Source organism: Monodon monoceros, unplaced genomic scaffold, assembly GCF_005190385.1.
Source record: "Monodon monoceros isolate NGI ecotype Baffin Bay Population unplaced genomic scaffold, NGI_Narwhal_1 Super_Scaffold_11, whole genome shotgun sequence".
NCBI classification, from domain to species: domain Eukaryota; kingdom Metazoa; phylum Chordata; class Mammalia; order Artiodactyla; family Monodontidae; genus Monodon; species Monodon monoceros.
This window is the reverse complement of record NW_021703767.1, coordinates 56,021,104-56,041,357: the sequence shown is the minus strand read 5'-3', so window position 1 is coordinate 56,041,357 and position 20,254 is coordinate 56,021,104. Positions and strand designations below refer to the sequence as shown.

Here is a 20,254-nt window from a genome sequence, read left to right as displayed (position 1 = left end):
GATCTAAGTAGGGTCAGTTTAAGCCTTCCAGGCGTGGACAAATAAAGATACAAGATAAATTTCAAGAAGATCTGATTTTTATCTCATTGAGATAAAAGAGAAGAGGTGTTCAACAGATTAAATTCTGGGCTGTGCTAAGCTATTGTATTAGTTTTCTATTACTGCATAACAAATCACCAAAAATGTAGCAGCTTAAAACAGCACATATTTATTAACTTATAGTTTCTCTGGGTCAAGAGAAACTATGGGCATAGCTCAACTTGGTTCTTTACTTAGGGTTCAAAAGGCCTCAGTCAGGATGTTGACCAGGCTGCATCTGGAGGCCCGAGTGGGGGAAAATCTGCTTCCAAACTCATTTAGGTTATTGGCAGATTTCTGATCCTTTGGCTATAGGACTGAGGACCGCGGCTTTTTATTGGATGTTGGCTGGAGGCTGCCTTTTGGTCCTAAAGGACACTCATAATTTCCTACTACGTGAACCTTTCCACAAGCAGTTACACTGTGGCAGTTTGCTTTTTCTGGACCAGCAGGCCTTGGACATGGTCGGCTAAGAGTCATATGTTTATGATCTTAAGTGATATATTCATCTATTTGTCTACATAATCTATATATATGCCACGAGTCTCCTAAGATATAGATGGATAGATAGATAGATAGATAGGGTAACCTAATCATGGCCGTGACATCCTATGACCTTTGGCATATTCTTTTGGTTAAAAGCAAGTCACAGGCTCTTCCTGCATTTAAGGAAGGGAGATTAACTCATTAGGTCTCACCTTAGGGTGTGTCCACCTAACTATCAAATATTAAATAATATATTTCTACCATATTTTATTGCACTAATTAACTCAGCACTTTAGTTGGTGACCTTAAATAATCTCTTTCTTTTCACAAAATCTCAGTGTTAGGACACAGTTTTCTATGTGTCTCTCACATTTCTGCACATCTTCTGAGCAAGAGGCATTAACTTCCTTGTTCTGTTTGCACAGATGTTTGTATAGCTATTGTCTCCCTACAGGGCAGATGACAGATTTGTTTCCTGACCCGGGTGATAAAGATAGTTTTTCCTTCTTGTAAAACATTAGGCAGGTTTGCTAGCATCCTTCTTAAAAACTGAGGGTTTTCTAAACTCAAAATTCCTCAGCTGCAACACAAATCCTCTGCATGTCCAGCATCCACCTGAGTTCACATCCTCATACCCCCATGGGACTTGGGGAGTAAATGGTATCAACTTGAACATGAAGCTCATGTTGCCTGCTGTGCCCTGGGCACTAAAGTCCTTTGTCTCTGACCCGGATGTCTCCTGTCTTCTGCCAGCATCTATGAAACTGCGATCAGGCTAAGCAGGGCAACATCTCAATCCCTTCACAATTTTTGACACTCAATTTTCTTCTATGTAATTTAAGAGATTAGAGTGAGATTATTTCTAACATTCCTTTCATGTTTCATTGTTGATATTCTAATACTCTAACTGACTTTGTCATTTTCATCATTGGCATAGAAGAACTCAACCATTTTTGTACTTGACTTCTTTAAAGGGTGTTTAAACACTCTGCAATAGTATGGAGATAGTAAACATTATTTAAAACTACCGTTTGCAAATGAGGAAACTAAACTTTAATTTGCTGGTACTGCTAATGTGAGGCATTTACCGTTTGGGAAACAAATCTATTAGGATACTGGTTTTACTGGGGATCAGGTGCTCATCCCTTAGCTCATGTTTTTGTTGTAGTTTTTTGGCTTATGGAAACATTATAAAATTTCATTCTTTGAATTGCTTTAAGTCGTGTATCAGTCTGAAATATTCCACATCCTGTGTTTTGTTTCAAACTTTTCCTTTCTCACATTTGCAAACATTAACTTGTCTGTGACTGTTAATTAGCATTTCTTGATTGATATTTTTTGTTTATTGTGAAAAAATGAAGTGCTTTGGCAGGGGATAGAATTGTAGTGAACCATCGAAGAGGGTTGGAGCCTGAGTGGGCATCCTGAAACAAACTTGTACAGGCAAAGTGCACAGATATAATAAGTAGGTTTTCCACAAAGTCAGCAAAGGACCCACAACTGCAGGTGGTTTTTCTATTTTGTTATTTTCTTCAGCTATAATTGAAAGTAATAAACTCAAAGTTTAATTTTTTACTGCATATGAAAAATTTATAGAGACTTCAGAAATAGCTAATACATATTTTTCATAGAAGATTATATCTGGCTTAATATTTTAAAACAAAACCCCAACATAAATAAAAAAATCTAACATTCTGACATCAGAGTTTGTGCCACACGTGAGCATCCTATAAGTGTGAGTGTGAGCATGTATGTGCATGTGTGTATCGGCTTGTGTTTGCATGGAGGTCAAAGTGACAGTGTACCCTTACCTCCACCTAAGGGGCCAGGTTTTAAGCAAAATGATATTTCACTGGAGCCATCCTTTCTCCTCCCCTCTCAGCATCAAATGGTGATGATGGTGATGACAACCATGATGAAAATAAAATGATGGTGACAACAATAGTTACAACAACAGCTAACGTTTACCGAAGTCTCTAATGTGTATCAGGCATTATTCTATATGCTTTACTAGTGTTTCATTTAATCCTTAAAACAGTTTGTGGATTGGGTATTACTATTAAACAGATTTTCATGAAACTGTAGCAAAACAACTTGTGTAATTTTTCCAAATTAAAATAATTTTCAAGTAGTGTCAGAACTTTATCCTAAGGATAACTTCTCAGCAGCCTGGGAATTTTTTTTTTTTTTTTCAGTATGAGCCATGACAGAGACAAGAAAAATAAAACAAAACAAAACTGAAGGTTGAATTAGTAAAAATGAACCTAATTTAGATACCTAGAAATCTATTGTTGTTGGTGGTGGTTTTTGGTCGCACGGCGAGGCTTGTGGGATCTTAGTTCCCTGACCAGGGATTGAACCTGGGTCCTCCGTAGTGAGAGCGCAGAGTCCCAACCACTGCACCGCCAGGGAATTCCCAGATACTGAGAAATCTATTAAATGTTCCTCTTATCATTAATTTGGAACAATGAACAAAATAAGAAAAAATTACCAAAGGAAGTTGGATAAGGTTAAACAGAGAGTGCCAGAGACCAAGAGCTACATCTTGGTCTTCCTACATGTTAGCCTCTCTGGCTGTGTCAGTTCAGAAACTGTCAGATCAGTTTCAGGAGCATTCAGCATGCCACAGTTCCTTTCATGATTTAAAGCCCTCTCTAAACTGCACATTCCTCTCCTAATTTCCACTCTATTTTTCTGCTCCACTTGCCAGAAAAAAAAAAAAAAATCCCCCAGAGAGCTGCCTATGCTTACTATCTCTACTTCCTTGATTTCTCCTCTCATCTCACTCCAGTCAGGTTTCCTGCCCAGTATTCCCACAGAAACTGCCTTTGCCAAAGCCATCAGTGATGTCTTTGTTGTCACCTCCAATAGATATTTCTGCTTCTTATCTTACTATACCTCTAAACATAATCTAGTGAAGTTGATTACTATTTTCTTCACGAAACACTCCTTCCTTTCTTTGTAACATCATCCTTGCCTGATTGGCCTCCTTTCTCACTGGTCACTCTTTCTCAGTCTTTTTTCCTGGCCTCTCCTGCATGAACAAACTCACATCAAGTTTGTTCTCTTCATCTTTGTGCCTATCCCAGCGCTTAGCTCATAAGAGCACTCAATCAGTATTTGCTGGATGTATGAGTGAAGAAGTGAATGGATAGATAAATGAATAAATTAATAAATGAAGTGTTATGGATGTGCATAGGTAGAAGGGCTTAATTTTGCCTGAGACAGTTAGAAAAATTTTTCTGAAGAAGGTGAAAATTGACCTGTCTTGAGAGATATGTCAAGACGTGTCTAGTGAACAAATAAAGTGTTCATTTCCAGAAATGCGTGTTCCTACAAAATTAACCTATAGTGTACCATTTCTTAGGAAGCTATGGGAGAATGTTCTATTCCAAAAGGAGAAAATAAGCTAAGAAGGAGAAAAACATGAGATCCAGTGGATCCGACACAAGTGAGAGGAAAAGGAAGTCTCCTGGAAGATGGATAAGGGAGACGCTATGATGATGGCTGGGCAACAGGCCCAGGGATGAGCAGTCCATAGTGGACCAGGAGGGCAGAGCGCTGCAAGAAGATGAATCTGGTGGAATGTACTTCTACCAAGGAAAATGAGTCTGATAGGTACACAGAAATCCAGATTAATTAAGAAGGGATAGTTATTAAATAGAGGTAAAATTAAAAGATGTAAAAAAAGAGCATCATGGTGCAGGTGTAGATGGTGTTCACACAGTCATAATAATGCAAATACTGTTTTATTTAATTAAAATTATGGTTAACTCTCCTGGAAGGATTAAAGAAAGGGAAAAATCTGTGCTTTGGGAAGGGATAAGCATGAAAGGGAACTAAATTCTCATGTTCTATTATACATAGGAAATTCATTAAAAATGACTAAAACTGAAAAAATTAAGTAGCATTATAAATATATTATTTAGAGATAAGGAGTTAAATGCTAAAAGATAAAACCAAAATAGTTGGGAATGGTTGCCTCTGTGGAAGATAATGGAGGGGTCAAGTGATTACTTATTTTCGTAATAAACCATATAGAAGTATTTGGCATTAGAATGTACATTAAAAAGAGTAAAATTAGGCAGAAGAGAGGTTAAACAACGACATTAACATAAACAATTCAGTCCTCAACACTGGGTTCTCAGTGTTGATGCCAAAACCCTTGCTTCGATGTGGGAAAGTTTTAAAAAGAATTGGTGGAAAGTTTGAGAGTTTTGTATTTAATCTTTATAAAAATAAGTGTCTGTCAATTGATGTAATCTCAGAGGGTGATGATGTGACCATAGCCAGACCTAACTGGAAAAAAAGGTTACCTGCCCTTAAGAAAATTCAGCTGGTAAATATCATAATATAGCTTTCAGGGCTATTTGCAGTTGTGTCTTGGTGCTAAAGTCAGAGACCGCTCGGAGACCACATTCTTTCTTTATGTATTTATTTTTTGACTGCCCTGCCCGGTTTGGGGGATCTTAGTTCCCTGACCAGGGACTGGACCCGGCCCCGGCAGGGAAAGTGCCCAGTCCTAACCACTGGACCACCAGGGAATTCCCCAGAGACTGAATTCTTAATATAATCTTCTTCATAATAAACATATATTGTGGGTTATAGTCAAGCTTGTTGTAGGAAAATGTGTTCTCTTTTACTAAAAGCCCTTTGAGGAGAATCATTCTTTCTCTGAAGAACTCTGTAATTTCATAGCTTTTATGTTACAGAATTTATTTTTAATAAGGAAAAGTCATACAGCAGAGGTGACCTATTAAATAAAGTTATAACATACCTAGAAAACTGTGTCTGGTGCTGTTATAGAAGTGTTGTCACAGGATGGTAGTAACACAGATCCAAGACTATAAGCCCACAGACTTAGATTTAAGCAACTGCCCCCAGATTCAGGTCTGAGAACTTTATTTTTTTAATTAGTTAATTAATTTTTAAATTTTTGGCTGCATTGGGTCTTTGTTGCTGCGAGCAGGCTTTCTCTAGTTGCAGCGAGCGGGGGCTACTCTTCGTTGCGGTGTGCGGGCTTCTCATTGCAGTGGCTTCTCTTGTTGCAGAGCACGGGCTCTAAGCACGGGGGCTTCGGTAGTTGCGGTGCACAGGCCTAGTTGCTCCACGACATGTGGGATCTTCCCCGACCAGGGCTCAAACCTGTGTCCCCTGCATTGGCAGGAGGATTCTTAACCACTGCGCCACCAGGGAAGTCCCAGGTCTGAGAACTTTAGTGTAAAAAGTTCCTTCTGTTAAAAACTGAAAGAGTGCCATCAGACAGTTTGTACTTGGGCAGGAGATAATTTTCCCATAGCCTATTTATGTCTGTGGGGCTTAGTTGTGGAGGTGAAATAAATTTGGATAGAGAAAATTATTCTCTGGAATAAAGAATCTTGCCTGGTTGAGTTTCTACAGAAATAAGACCTAATACGGGGCTAGGCATCCATTTCCAAAATGGTTCTATTTCTTTGTTACATCCTAGGAGCCTTCTAGTTTTTCCCTTAAGAGCCTTGAAACGTGATTTTTGAAGAAAAAACCTTGCTTCCCAGCCAGTCTTGTTAATCCTTTCTTATGGGGAGGGAAGGCAGCAACAGAAGTTGTAGTGGGTTGAATCGTGTCCCCCCGAAAGATATTTCCACTTGGGGCCTGTAAATGTGATCTTATTTGTAAAAAAGGTCTTTGGAGTTGTAACTAAGTGAAGGATCTCGAGATGAGATCATCCTGGATTCTAGGGGGCCCTAACTTCAATGACAAGTGTCGTTAGAAGAGAATAGAAGAGAAAGAGAGGAGACACACAGGGGAGAAGGTCATGTGATGATAGAGGCAGAGATTGGAGCAATGCACATACAAGCCAAAAATTACCAAGGATTGCCAGCAGCCACCAGAAACTAGAAGAGAGTCATAGGACAGTTTCTCCCAAGTGCCTCCAGAAGGAACAAACCCTGCTGAGGCATTGATTTCAGACTTCTGCCCTACAGAACTGTAAAAAAAAAGTTCCTATTGTTTCAAGACACCCAGTCTGTGGGAATTTCTTATTACCATAAGAAAAGGAAAAGGATTACAGGAAAAGGATACACAGCCTTTCCAGTCTGACTGTTTTCAGCAGAGCCCTCACCCAGCTGGGTCTGCTGTCTCCCTGCCCCCTGTCCAGTTCTCTTCAGGAGAGAGTATATATAGTCAGCCAACAGATTTCTAAATATTTATATGCTACAAAAATGCTTTGTATTTTCTTAAACTTTTCTCCTAGTTTGACAAATTTTATTAACTTAACAAATGTCTGTTAGATGGCTTCATCCGAGGAAAAAGCCTGATCTCAGGGAAGCTGCAGCTAAGGCACTGGGTGTCTAAAGTCATGGGAAGATCAGTAATGCCATTCAACTAATATTTACCATGGATCTAAGATGAACCAGGCACCATGGGAGACTAAGAGGTAGAGCCAGATGTAGTCCCTGCCTTCTTCCCTCCTGTAAAGGAGGGAAGACACAATCTTAAATAACCTTCAGGGAAGAAAGGAATTGATGTTATCAAAGACAAATAAGGTTCCGTAGGAAAAATCTTTTCTGATGGAGGCCATTGCAGGGCTGCTTTGTGAAAGATTTTTTCTTTTTAATTTCAGCTGATTCTTTAAGAGCCAGGTCAATCACCATTTCCACTGGGAAGCCGTCTCTGACCCCCTGTTGCTGGCTGCCCAGTCTTCTGTGACCTGAGACTTTGAGATTTCTCTATTTCAGCAATTAGCACCTTTAATCTTGAGGATTTATTTGCACATCTTACTTCCCTCATTAGACTTTGTCCAAACTTTGAGTGTATGTATGTGATTTTTAATAGCACATATCCTGACACACATTTGCTACACTAATAAATAAATGAATGCATGCTAGCAGAGATGGTCAGAGGACAGAGGTACCCAGATGGAAGAAATGGCATGAACAGAGGCACAGAGGGTAAGAAGGGAAATAATTGTCGATATTGAAAACTGTCTTCTTTACAATTTCCCTGGAAGCTGATCCCACTTAAGGATATATCATTAAGGATGCCCTTCAGCTGCAGGTAACAGAAGCCCGACCACAGCGCTTTGTAAAACAGGAATATTTTTCCCTCTTAAATGAGAATCTAGATATAGGCAGCTGAGGGCTGAGTCCTCCACATCCGAGTCTGCCTTCCTCTTTTTATTCCAGCGTCCTTAGTAAGCAGCGTTACCCCGGTATTACTTCATAGTCGCAGTCCAACTTCATACCTGCATTCTAGGTGGGGCAAAGAATTAAAAGGTGCAACAGCAAGGAAGACTCATGTCTATGCCAGGAAAATAAAACTTTACCAGAAAGACCCAACAGATTTTTACCTATGTATCGTTGATCAAAACTGTATATGTGGCCACTTCAGGCTGCACGGGAGGCTAGGAATATCCATTTTGAGGGGGACCCTCTTTTCAAAATTATTATTGGAATATTTTATGTGGAAAACGAACATTTGATATGAACAGAGTCAGCTACGATGTGCATGGAAGGCAGTGAAGGGATTTTGTTATTTCCTAGGGTCCAGAATCAGGGGCAGCATTTATTTTCCTGCCTCATCCTAGTTCAGAAGGCCATTTACCAATGACTCTTGAACCCACTGGCCTCACTTCCACATAACCAAAGCTCTTTGGCTTATTGGAACTTTTTTTTTCTCAATATCATGCATAGTGGAATAGAGTCTTTGTGTTCCTTTTAAGGAGGTTTCTTTAAAACTCCCACACTCCTGAACAGGAAAACAGCATACAGACCAAAGCTGGAGGAAAGGACATAATTCTTTGCACACTAAGTTTCTCCCATCTATCATATGTAACCACTGACGTTTCCTGACAGCCACTAGGCTTCTGGTATTTTTCAAGAAGCTGAGTCATTATCCTAACTTTCCAGATTGAATCAGAAAACAACTGATTTTCCAAATGTGATATTGTTAGTTTAGGGTAAAGCTGGTTTCTCTGGCTTCTTGGTGTATGTTTAGTACTTTTTTTAAATTCAGAAAATTTGAGACTCTCAGTGTAAAGATTTTGTTTGTGACATTGAACAATTTTTTTTAACATCTTTATTGGGGTATAATTGCTTTATAATGGTGTGTTAGTTTCTGCTTTATATCAAAGTGAATCAATTATACATATACATATGTTCCCATATCTCTTCCCTCTTGCATCTCGCTCCCTCCCACCCTCCCTATCCCACTCCTCTAGGTGGTCACAAAGCACCCAGCTGATCTCCCTGTGCTATGCGGCTGCTTCCCACTAGCTATCTACCTTACGTTTGGTAGTGTATATATGTCCATGCCTCTCTCTCGCTTTGTCACAGCTCACTCTTCCCCCTCCCCATATCCTCAAGTCCATTCTCTAGTAGGTCTGTGTCTTTATTCCTGTCTTACCCCTAGGTTCTTCATGACATTTTTTTTTCTTAAATTCCATATATATGTGTTAGCATATGGTATTTGTCTTTCTCTTTCTGACTTATTTCACTCTGTATGACAGACTCTAGGTCTATCCACCTCATTAAAAATAGCTCAATTTCGTTTCTTTTTATGGCTGAGTAACATTCCATTGTATATATGTGCCACATCTTCTTTCTCCATTCATCCGATGATGGGCACTTAGGTTGTTTCCATCTCCGGGCTATTGTAAATAGAGCTGCAATGAACATTTTGGTACATGACTCTTTTTGAATTATGGTTTTCTCAGGGTATATGTCCAGTAGTGGGATTGCCGGGTCATATGGTAGTTCTATTTGTAGTTTTTTAAGGAACCTCCATACTGTTCTCCATAGTGGCTGAACCAATTCACATTCCCACCAGCAGTGCAAGAGTGTTCCCTTTTCTCCACACCCTCTCCAGCATTTATTGTTTCTAGATTTTTTGATGATGGCCATTCTGACTGGTGTGAGATGATATCTCATTGTAGTTTTGATTTGCATTTCTCTAATGATTAATGATGTTGAGCATTCTTTCATGTGTTTGTTGGCACGTTGAACAATGTTTAATAGACTATGGAAAAAATGCTAAGATAATGATAGAACCCTGAAAAATGTCACAGATAGTATTTCCCTTCACATTTGTGGATACTTGCTCTTAGATTCCATTATTCATTAATAATTGTATTTTCTGTGTTTCTAGACAATATTTATGACCCTTTGAATTATCCTAAGGCAAAAATTTAGTTATAGGCAGAATAAAGATAAAATAGGTTTTATTATATTTCTCTCACAAGTGATGTACTTCTTAAGATGATGCTATAACATCATGAAAGCTCATCAAAATAATTGTAAAATGTAATGTCAAATTATGTTTTGAACAACACTGATCACAATATTTAGCAAATATATCATGTACAAATGCTCCCTAATTCTTTTTTTTTGAATGTGTGCTGTAGATTTTCTTTTTTCTTTTTTTAAATTTTTTGGCTGCATTGGGTCTTTGTTGCTGCGCATGGGCTTTCTTTAGTGGTGGCGAGTGGGGGCTACTGTTTATTGCGGTGCACGGGCTTCTCATTGCGGTGGCTTCTCTTGTTGTGGAGCACGGGCTCTAGGCTCACGGGCTTCCGTAGCTGTGGCACGCGGGCTCAGTAGTTGCGACGTATGGGCTGAATAGTTGTGGTGTGCGGGCTCTAGAGCACAGGCTCAGTAGTTGTGGAGCCTGGGCTTAGTTGCTCCGCAGCATGTGGGATCTTCCTGGACCAGGGATCGAACCTGTGTCCCCTGCATTGGCAGGCAGATTCTTAACCACTGCGCCAACAGGAAAGTCCCTATAGATTGTCTTAATAAAATACTGTTCAATATGTATTTTTGGGTGAAAGGAAATATTGGTTAAACTAGTTACCCAAAACTGGAGCCTGCAAATGAGAAGTGTTTCTGTAACTGTCCGAACTTAGCATCCTGTTTTAAAGTGCCTAGATTCGAATGTCATTGCTAATACTTATCGACTGGGTGACCTCAGGCAGGTTTCTTAACCTCTCTGTGCCTCAGTTTTATCATTGTAAAATGGAGGAATTAAAAGTATCGATGTCATTACGTTGTTATAACAATTAAACTTGGAACAAATAGCACACTGAAAGTGTCATATAGCCTTATAAATTTGATCATTATTGTTGGAAAGTAGAGAAATGGATATGGTTGTTTTATAGATGTCCTTGACTCCTCTAAGTCTCAGCCATTGTGGGGAAGCAAAAACTATCTCCCATACTCCCTCTAGTAAGGTGCCAATTTCTGCCTCAAGGTATGCTGAGGGCTCACTAGAATGGAGTTTTCCATGCAGTTCTCTAAAGGTAAATTTAGGGAAATGTACATGGAAAATGGGAAATAGGAGTCATGTCAATGACTTAGTCGAAGTCCAACACTGAATGAGTCCAAGCACATGATTCTTGCCTTCAAAGCTGGAGACATAAGATTTAGACACCTATATAATTTAGGAGTGTTTTCAGCTGTAAATATCAGAACACACAGTGGCTGGCCTGTTCCACAAGTGTTTTTGTTATCTCATGTCTCTTGTCTTAAAGTCTCAGCAGAAATTTTTATCTTAACATCCCTTATATACTCAGCCACCCAAATGGGCAATTCAAAGCCTGAGTTGAATAAAATTATATATTCACTTTTCACTTCTATACACTGAAGTACCTAAATCTGAAGACTGATAAATTTTACATTCCTTAAAATTTACCTTCTTCAATTTATGGTATGAATTCTATGAATTTGCAAAGAGAACATTCAGCATATATTAAAGTCCCTGTTAGATGGTTTTACACCTGATTTTGCTATTCAAGCAAACTTTTCTTCTTTAAGTGAGCTCAGAACCTGGCTGCAGTTTGCCCAGAAGCATGGGAACTTCAATTGTTCAGTCATTCCTCTCATTCTTACACATAGAGTTTCTGATCTCAGTTTGATAGTTTTCTGTTTGGGCAAGAGGGGACCCTCATGTTACATCTTCTTCCAGCTGAATATAAAGATTTTATTTGTATAAGATTATGATTACTTTGTACAAAAATAACTGACAAATGCTATGGTAGCTATGTGTTCTAGACAACTGTGAGGCCTTTGTGTTGACAGGCTAAGTCACTGGTTGTTTCAGCTTTACTTTCTTGTGTTATAAAGTTTACAGTTTCCACAGTGTATCATCAAAAGTGCTTATTAGCAATAACAGCAGCTTTCTTTTCCATTCATAGAAACACTCCAGTATTTGCATTTTCTGTAATGAGAATTAGTGTTGCTTAGAAGAGTTTTTGCCTTTGAGCAAGAGTTTTAAGAGATTACCCATAGCCAAGAGATAACTGCATAGAAACAGAACTAGACCAGGACTCCAGGGACCTGTAGTTCAGGAATTCTTGAAAGAAACTAGGAAACTATGTCATTATCCTAAATTCTTAATGTTATTTTAAAAAATTTTTTTTTTTTTTGCGGTACGCGGGCCTCTCACTGTTGCGGCCTCTCCCGTTGCAGAGCACAGGCTCCGGACGTGCAGGCTCAGCGGCCATGGCTCACGGGCCCAGCCGCTCCGTGGCATGTGGGATCTTCCCGGACCGGGGCGCGAACCCGCGTCCCCTGCATCGGCAGGCGGACTCTCAACCACTGCGCCACCAGGGAAGCCCTTAATGTTATTTTTAATGGTTTTAAAATCTTTTTTCTGTATAAGTATATTCTCTTTCAGAGTACCTCAAAATAATGTCTAATATTATTTAGCATTAATATAAATAGATAATCCCATAATTTATTTAAACCTTTACAGTTTTTAAATAACTTTCATAAATGTAAAAACCTAGAAAAGTCAAATTTTTTGAAAGATACAGCATTTATAAATCACATCAGCTTAGTCAAACACTCTTTTTATTTAGAAAAAAAATCCAGCATTACAAAATATTAACGTAAAAGATAGAAAGTACCTGAAACCATTGTATTAACCACTGTTTATAGTTGAGTATACATTTCTCTGCTATTTATTTTTCTAAACATTTACTTGTGGTGATTTTTTTCCTTTTTAAACAAAGATAGAACTATACCATCCATGTGTTTTTTCACATACCAATAGCTCTTGAATAACCTCTTGTTTTACATTATGTTGAATCTATTTCATCTTTTAAATTGCTATGCAGTATTCTATAGTTCATTCATTCAATCAGTTGATAGACATTTAGATTGTTCCCAGTGTTTCTCTAATACAATGAAAACTGCATTAATATTCTCAAACACTTATTTTTGGAATTTCTGCAAGTACATCTGAAGGATAAATTTCTGTTTAGGATGTCTATGTTAAAGAATAAGAACATTTGCAAATTTAAAAGGCATTTCCAAATTGTCTTCCAAAAAAGGTTATATCAGCTTACACTCCCACTAACAATGCATAATCAGAGTTTGATAAACTACTTATTTTCTTATCCTCTTTTCCACATGTGTTAAATAAGCGGACTGGAGCACATGCACTTATATTCTTGCCTGGTTGTCTCCCACCATGGATGGCAAACCCCTAATGTCAGGCACTATGGCTTGCTCAACTTTAATTACTTAGTGGATAGCATGTTGCCTTGCACATAGTACATCATCAATAAATATCTGTTAAATGAACACATCTGTGGATCCCTCCAGATCTCCTATTTTATGGCTCAGTGATGATGATGATGTATCTTAGTGTGCTTCCATAGATAGCTAAATATAAAGTATCATGAACTGCTGGCAATAGGTGATTAGGATGTGTGAGATAGCAGGAAAAAATATATATATATTGGTCTCTGCCTTCTGTTCTAATTAGGTAACTCTTGGTGGGCTCCTGGATGGAGGCTGGTCACCAGAAAGATCAAGCCATGATTAGAAACTTGAAATTTTCAGCCCTCCTCCAGAGAAAGGAGAGGGGCTAGAAATGAAGTTAATGATCCATGATGCCTAGGTGATAATTCCTCTATAAAAATCCCTAAAGTATGGGTTTGAAGAGCTTCTGGGTTGGTGACTGCTTGGAAGTGCTAGGAGAGCAGTGCTCTGGGAGAGAGCATGGAATCTCTGTGCCCCTTCCCACATAGCTTGTCCTGCACATCTCTTTCATCTGGATGTTCATCTGTATCTTTTAGCATATCATTTTATAATAAACCAGTAAACAGCAAGTATACTGTTTTCCTTAATTCTGTGAGCCACTCTAGCAAATTAATTGAACCCAAGGTGAGGGTTTTGGGGATTTATAGCTGATAGGTCAGAAACACAGGTGACAACCTGGACTTGCTATTTGAAATTGGGGTGGGGAGCAGTCTTGTGGGACTGAGCCCGTAAACTATGGATCTGGCTCTATCTCCAGGTTGATAGTGTCAGGGTTGAGTTAAATTGTGGGATGCCCAGCTGGTGTCACAGAATTTCTTGGTGTGGGAAAAATTCCCACACATTTGGTGACCAGAAGTGTCAGTAGTGAAGTGTTCCGTGTGAGTAGTAAAGGGGAGATACACAAGAAAGTGAGTTTTTCCTACTCAGGATGGCTCTTAAATTCCTACAGCTCTTACACAGTCTCTTGCAATTGGAGACTATAGTAGGTTGAGGTAGGCAAAAGATCAAGAAAATCTTACTGTATCCCATCATGAGGAGAAATAAATAAACTCTTTTTCTAGATGATCTTTAGACTACTGCCTCTCCCTCTGATTAAATCTGAGACTATTTGGTCAATTAAAGGAAATGTTTCCAGACATTTATTATAAAAGTCTTAATAGGGCTTCCATTCTTCTCAGTGACAGTTTTAGATTTTCGTATCTATTCTTCTCTGTGACAACTGTAATATCTTAGGTTTTCATGAGAATTTCTAAGAGTATATGGGAGAAATACAAGCCAGCAATTACTATATATTCTTTTAGCTGAGCATGGTGAGAATTGCAAGAAGGGAACAGTGTGCTGGAATTGCTAAATGAAATAAGTAATGGTGAAAAAATTCTGTGACTTGGAGAGACATACAGAGTATTTTTCTCGATCTTCAGAGACAATAGAAAAGGTATGATATTGGGATCAGGTAGACTTGGTCCTACCAGTTCTTATCTCTAAGTCAGAGTACATCTGTTTCCTCATCTATAAAATTGGAATAATTATGTTACCTACTTATGGGGATTGTTAGAGATTATGATGAAAATCAACTGTTATTCATTTTTGCGGTCCCAGTGTGATCATCTCTTCTGAGAAGCTATTCTTGACTCTCTTCTCCCACAAAATTAGGTAAAATACCCTGTCTCTGGGCATTCCTCCTGCCCCTACACTTATTCCCACTCTACACCAGGACATTCTGCCATCACTGCATTTCTTATCGTATCGAAATTGCATCTATATATACTTGTCACTGCCACTAGATTGTGATATCCTTATAACCTTTATGTCTTCAACACTTAAATAGAGTCCCTGCTCATCAAAGAGTATGAACTCAGTAAATGTTTGTTGAGTGAATTAATGACGTATTTCAAGTGCTTGCCCGGTAGTTAAAACATTAAAAACATTCAATAATTTGTTCTTGACTTCTTTTGTAAATTTTTATCTCCAAAGTTTTATCAAGGAAAAGATTTATCTTTTGTTTATGATGCTTTAACTACTAAAATGCAGAGTTAGGACTGTTTTTGGACCCATTCTAGGTAATTAGATACACTGTGAGAGACATGGTTCATGGAAGGTTAAGATCTATCAAACTAGATGAATAACAGGATGAAAATTGCTTCAGACCTTTAGTCATAGCCTATGCACATACATCTAGACAAATTATTTATTTGACCCTTTGTCCATATTTTTTGTAAATACATAACTTGGCAGTGTCAATTTAGATCATCAAAGCAATGTGTTGGAGACCTTTGTTTTGCATTTGTCTCAGCTGCCTTATTGCACTGCATTACAAATGATGATAATTCTGTGCTTAATTATGCTTAGCATAATATATTTGCAGCCCAGTGTTTATCAGTTGGACATAACAAAAATGCTGTTATTTCTTCCCATCTTCCTTCTGCTTATCACTTGTTGATTTTTGAAAGCAGCTGGAGTTGTTCCATGTGAATGGAAACAATTACAAGGCTGTACAATAAATGCTTTCTCTCTAGAAACCATCTTATATCAACTGTGATCTTTGCTTTTTAAAGATTTGGTGTACGTTTTCATGCAAACTTTTAACCTGATTTTTGCTACCCTTTCAGATCAGAAAAAATCTCTTAGATAAAAAAAAAGCTCACATTTGAATTTTTCAAAAGCATGCATATTTCATCCATTGAAACAAGAACTTCCGTGTCTCCAAATTGACTATTGTAATCTGTCAGGCATGTGTTGATTCATGTTTACGTAGAAGACCATCTTAATATAATGACGGTATTTGTGCCTTAGGTTCTCATATTTTTAACTATTGCACATGACTTAGGAGTTGGAAAGTGAGTAGCTTTTGGATAGTATTTATTTTACAATGATCGCTTCAGCTAGTTTGTCCATTAGAGATGAATTTATTAAAAAAAATGTTCTTTAAAATTTTTTTTGAGTGTAAGGTCAAAACTGCAATTAGAGCATAAGTGTAATTACTGAAAAACATTGTAGATTATGTGATTTTTCCCAAAAGTTCTAAGGTTAAACTTCATGAAAAATATTTTTGGTGGCTATCAATACTTATTAAAAATTAACATCATCTTTTTTTGGTCCCACCATGTGGCATGCGGGATCCTAGTTCCCCGACCAAGGATCTAACCCGTACTCCCTGCAGTGGAAGAGCAGAGTCCTAACCACTAGACTGCCAGGGAATTCCCAAATTAACATCATTTCTGAGAGTAGCTTTTTTTTTTTTTTAATAGATCTTTATTGGAGTATAATTGCTTCACAATACTGTGTTAGTTTCTGTTGCACAACAAAGCAAGTCAGCCATATGCATACACATGTCCCCATACAGAGAATAGTTTTACAAGTAAAGCTTAGGTCATTATAAAACATATGAGTTATGCTTTAATAATAATAGCCATGCTTATTAAGCAGCTCTTCTATGTCAAATGCTTTATATAAATTATACATAATTATCTCATTTATTCCTCAGAACAGTCCCTTTAAAGGAGAGGACAAGAAAGTTAAGGATTTTGTTCAGATTTGGTAAGTGGAAGATGCAGGATCAGAGGTCACGTTTGCCTGTGCTAAATCCTTGCTCTGTATCTGTTGATATTGCTCATCTTCCTTCACCCATCCTGCCACCAGGGGGACCCAGGGGATATAGCCAAATGAAAGCTCCAGCCAAGGGCCTTCTCTATTCTGAACTTTGCTGACACCCTAAACCCTTGCTGCCTTTCCTTTTCAGTAAACTTAACACGTCCAGGAAGGAATTTTTTGGCTTACTTTATTTCTTCCTTATAAGTCTCTCTTTTGTTCTAGCAAATTCTAAATGCAAGAAAGCCTCTTCCTTTAGTGTAAGTTGCTCAAGGTGGTAACAGCAATTAAGTGCCACATTTCCTTCCTTTCTCTTTCTCTCTTCCCTTCTGATCCTTTCTTTGCCAACACTGACTGCCTGGCATGTATGTAATAAGTGCTCAAGAAATGGCAGCTACTGTTGTGTTCCAGGTTCTGGGGCTCCTCTCTGAAGGGATTTTTGGTAATAATAATAATAATCATAGCTAATATTTATAGCGCAGTATGTACCAGAATCCCTTTCAAGCACTTTAAATGCATGTGCTCTGTTATTATGTCTGTCTTTATCAAGCAAGGAAAAGGTGAGGCTCAGAAAGCACATTACCTGTCTAAGATAACAGTGATAACTGGTTGGTGTCATAGTTCTGGAGCTCAAGTTTTCTGACTTCTAGTCCTTTACTGACTGATGTGGTGGCGTAAAAATGTGCTGCTCAAATCTCCTTCAAGAGAATCTGCTGTGAGGAGCGTAGCTGATGACAGACTCCAGCTGGCAACCCCTTTAAAACCACCGTGGTGTTCATACCCAAACCATACTTCCTTCCCCTCGGCTGCCTCTGGACGATGACTGAGCGTGGTGGGGATAATAGTACTAGCGTATTCCAGAAATGGAAAAATAATTCAACATTAGTAACTCTGTTAATATAATTCACCTAGAGGAGAACAAATAAGAGAAATCATGTAATCCTACCAATCAAGTATTGGAAAAAAACTCAATAAACTAGGGACTGTATGGCCACATTTTAAATTAATAGTTACCACCTAAAAGCCAGTATTATGTCAGTGAAAACACAATGAGAAAATCCCCATAATGTCAAGAATAAAGCCAGAGTGTCCACTGTCACTACTTTTTTTCCTTTTTTTAATTGAAATATAGTTGATATAGAATAATGTTAATTTCAGCTGTACTACATAGTGATTTGACATTTACATACATTATGAAATGATCATCATGACAAATCTAGTAACCTTCTGTCCCCATACAAAGTTATTAAGATATTATTGACCATATTCTTTATGTTTTATGTTGCATCCTTGTGGCTTATTTATAACTGAAGATTTGTGTCTATTAGTCCCCTTTACTTATTTTGTCTCCCACCTCCCAGCAACCAACAGTTTGTTCTCTGTTTTCATTTGTTTTGTTTGTTTGTGCTTTAGCTTCCACATATAAGTGAAATCATCTGGTATTTGTCTTTTTCTGTCTGATTTATTTTACTTAACATAATATCCTTTAGATCCATTCATGTTGCCACAAATGGCAAATTTCATTCTTTTTTATGACGAATATTCCATTGTATATATGTACCACATTTTCTTTATCCATTCATTTATTGATAGACATTTAGGTTGTTTCCATGTCTTGGCTATTTAATGCTGCAGTGAAACAATAGTGTGCATAAATCTTTTCAAATTAATGTTTTTGTTTTCTTTGGGTAAATACCCAGAAGTGAAATTGCTGGATCATATGGCAGTTCTATTTTTAATTTTTTGAGGAAACTCCATACTGTTTTCCATAGTGACTCCACCAATTTATAATCCCACAAACAAGGGTTCCCTTTTCTCCACATCCTTGCCAATACTTGTTTCTTGTCTTTTTGATAGTTGCCATTCTGACAGGTATGATGTGGTAGCTCACCGTGGTTTTGATTTGCATTTCCCTGATGATTAGTGATGTTGAGCATCTTTTCAGGTGTCTGTTGGCTATCTGTAGAAAAATTTCTATTCGGGGCCTCTGCCCATGTTTTAATTGGGTTGTTTTTTTGTTTTTTTATATTGAGTTGTATGAGTTCTTTATGTATTTTAAATATCACCCCCTTATTGGATATATGTGATATTGCAAATACCCTCTCTCATTCTGTAGGCTGCCTTTTTGTTTTGTTGATAGTTTCCTTTGCTGTGCAAAGCTATTTATTTTGATGTAGTCCCATTTGTTTATTTTTGCTTTTGTGTCCCATGCCTGAGAAGAAAATATATGGAACGTATCACAAATTTCTGTGCCATCCTTGCTCAGAAGCCATGCTAATCTTCTCTGTATTGTTCCAATTTTAGCATATGTGTTGCCCAAGTGAGCACTCACTACTACTTTTTTAACATGGTTCTGAAGGTACTTGCCAGTACAATTAGAGAGGAGAGAATGAGGCATATATGTTTGAAAAAGGATGTAATATTATCATTATTTGCAAATGTTATACTTGCTTACATGAATATACAAAAGAATCAACTGAACAATTGTAACAAACAATAGAAGAATTTATAAATGACTGAGTATAATAATAAACAGCAAGCAACTTTCATAAGTACAGACAATAACGAACTGGAAGTTATAATGGAAGAAAATATCACATTTACAATAGAAAAAATTTATAGAAATTAATTTAACAAGAAATATACAAAATCTGTACAAATAAGGAAAGCATACATTTTCTTAAATAGGAAGATCCAGTGTTATAAAGATATCAGCTCTTACTAATGTAAGTAATAAATTCTATATCAGTAAATACAATAAGAGTGTTATTTATTTGTTCATCTGTTTTTTGAACTGGAAGGGTTGAGTCACATGGAAAATAGGGAAAAATATTCAAGAAAAGTCTGGGCAAAGAAGAGTAACAAGTTACAGTCTCTCCCATATTTTAAAATATAGAGTTATAGTAATTGCATTAATGTAATAATAATGCATGAATAAACATGCAGATAAATGGAATACAAAAGAAAGTCCATAAGTAGACACAAATATGTGTTGGATATTAGTGTATGGCAAGAATGGCATAGCAAATCAGTAGGTAAGTGATGAATTATTTAATAAATGGTATTGGGACAACTGGATAGTAATCTGGAAAATAAAATTATTTTTGGACTCTTACCTCATTTTTTATCCCTAAATTCCAAATGTTTCAAAGATTTAAATTTAAAAATAAAAGTAAAAACTATACTATAGAAATATTATGTATGTATACACACAGGTGTGTGTGTGTGTGTGTGTGTCTGTGTGTGTATGTAAAACATTTCAAGGTTAAGAAGACATTTCTAGGATTAATCCAAAACTAAGAAATCTTAAATTAAAAGATAGATTAATTTGACCATATAAAATTAAAATAAAATTATCTTGTCATTAAAATCCATAAACAAAGGAAAAAACACAAATGACAAGCCAGGGGAAAATATTTTGTCTGCAACTCATGACATAGACCAAAGGATATGTTTCTCAGCATATATAAATAAATATGTGAGAAGAAGACCAATAATCCTACAAGAAATGGACAAAGGATCAAAACAGTTGGTATCAAAGGAAATATAAATGGGTCTTAACATATGAAAAGGTATTCACTTAA

General features: G+C 37.3%; 1 non-coding gene across 1 annotated transcript; it reads right to left on the bottom strand.

Moving 5' to 3' along the window:
* Positions 1-18,891: 18,891 nt before the first annotated feature.
* Positions 18,892-18,998, bottom strand: LOC114891403. The gene has a single exon (XR_003792509.1). It is a non-coding gene; the product is annotated as a U6 spliceosomal RNA (small nuclear RNA).
* Between the last annotated feature and the right edge of the window lie 1,256 nt (positions 18,999-20,254).